This window comes from Kryptolebias marmoratus, linkage group LG23 (assembly GCF_001649575.2).
Source record: "Kryptolebias marmoratus isolate JLee-2015 linkage group LG23, ASM164957v2, whole genome shotgun sequence".
Classification (NCBI taxonomy): Eukaryota; Metazoa; Chordata; class Actinopteri; order Cyprinodontiformes; family Rivulidae; genus Kryptolebias; species Kryptolebias marmoratus.
Window position 1 is genome coordinate 12,813,941 of NC_051452.1, and position 1,709 is coordinate 12,815,649.

The window sequence follows — 1,709 nt, forward strand, 5'->3', positions numbered from 1 at the left end:
AACAGCAGAGTGATGAAACTTTGTGCTGAAATAAGAAGTCAACACGTTCTCCAAACATTAGAGAGCAGAAACAAACAGGAAAGTTCCTGAAGACAAAGTTCAAGGATGAAACAAAACAAACTTACAGTTTGTTCAAACAGTCCAAAGTGCTGAAGAAGAACACTCTCCTCTCAACATGTAGATTCATTTCAGTCCTCACAAATGAAAACTGGTTCTCATCGCTTAATTATAAGAAGCTCATGAGCTGATTTGTTTGCTATCAACACAATCAATAGGACTAAACGAGGAGCCATTCTGGAGCCAACTCTTTTAGGTGAGCCTGAAGCAGTTGGGATGTGCATCAGTAGGATGAACTGAACCTTCTTTAATAATTTGTCCCCCTCAGAGGGTAAAGTTAAGAACCGCTTAATGTCAGTTTAAGATGACATTAGATGTTTTATAAATAATTCAGATACATTAGTGTAGGTATTATAATCGTAGCACTTAGTGTTTTTCAGCACACTGATACCAAGGGTACGGTGACCAACAGGTGTAAATGCACAGAAAATAACTAAAACTGCAAACGGTGAAACGCAGTGCAAACACATGAATGATGCACACATCAAAACAAACAAACAAAAAAAAAGCAAATGCAACAGAAAAATGCTGTCAAAGAAAAATGCTGCAATCACAGAAATTAGACCCAAGCAAAAACGCTCAATCGAACAAATGCAAAGGAAAATTGGTGCAAGTACCAATGGAAAATTAATGTTGAATTTTTCGTTAGACGAGACTAATGAGAGACTAATAAAACAGTTCAACATTAGTTTTTCTTTACCTGTTCTCAAGACATGAAAAGCTTTTTAGAAAAAAAAACCAATACTTTTTCATAAAAGTATTAATAAAAATATAAAATACAATTAAATCAGATACAATTAGGTGTGTCTTATTAGTCCAGTCTAGTGGAAATATTTAACATTAACTTCTGGTCAGAGGTTCACATGACATGGACACTATTTCATTTTTGTTTTTGAGTGAGTTTGAAGCTTGCTGGTGTTTTGGTACTTGCAACATTTTTCCTTTGCATTTCTTTTGCTGGTTGTATGATTTTGCTTCTGTCTATTTTGTGTGATTGTAGCATTTTTCTTTTGCAGCATTTTTCTGTTGCATTTGTCTTTTGTGTTTTTAGGTTTTTAGGTTTTATGAGCAAAATATATCATAAAACAAAGGACAGGTTTTAAATGTTAGCTATAAATATACATATATACACTCCTGATCAAAATCTTAAGATCAGTTAAAAAATTGCAAGAATTTGCATTTTGCACTATTGGATCTTAAGAAGGTTCTAAGTAGAGCTTCACAATGTTAAAGGAAAAAAATCAGTGCAAGAGACAAGAACTTTTGAGCTGGGAATTTTCTGCAAACTGCATTTACACTCAAACATGATTTTTTCAGCTGATCAAAAGTTTAAGACCATAGTCTTTAAAAGCCAAAAGCTATGCAAAAATCTGGATTCCATGTCATTTTCTGTCAAGTCTTTACACTGTCAAGACCTCCTGATGACAAAAGCAAAAAAAGCTCACTGACTTTGAACGTGGTAGGATTGTTGAGCTGCATAAGCAAGGCCTCTCACAAAGTGCCATCGCTGCTGAGGTTGGACGCAGTAAGACAGTCATTTTGCATTTTTTAAATGATCCTGAGGGTTATGGAACAAAAAAGTCAAGTGGTAG

The 1,709-nt window shown here is 34.6% G+C and overlaps 2 protein-coding genes across 2 annotated transcripts in view; both read right to left on the reverse strand.

Moving 5' to 3' along the window:
* The window catches only part of LOC108248495 (protein NLRC5), a 16,573-nt gene extending 16,411 nt beyond the window's left edge, over nucleotides 1-162 (reverse strand). Inside the window, exon 1 of the mRNA XM_037973805.1 lies at nucleotides 126-162. The gene's annotated coding sequence lies outside the window, so the exon portion shown is untranslated. The remainder of the gene's footprint in view (nucleotides 1-125) is intronic.
* Nucleotides 1-1,709, reverse strand: part of LOC108244131 (NLR family CARD domain-containing protein 3) — a 1,204,881-nt gene that overhangs the window by 1,188,374 nt on the left and 14,798 nt on the right. The window lies entirely within an intron of this gene.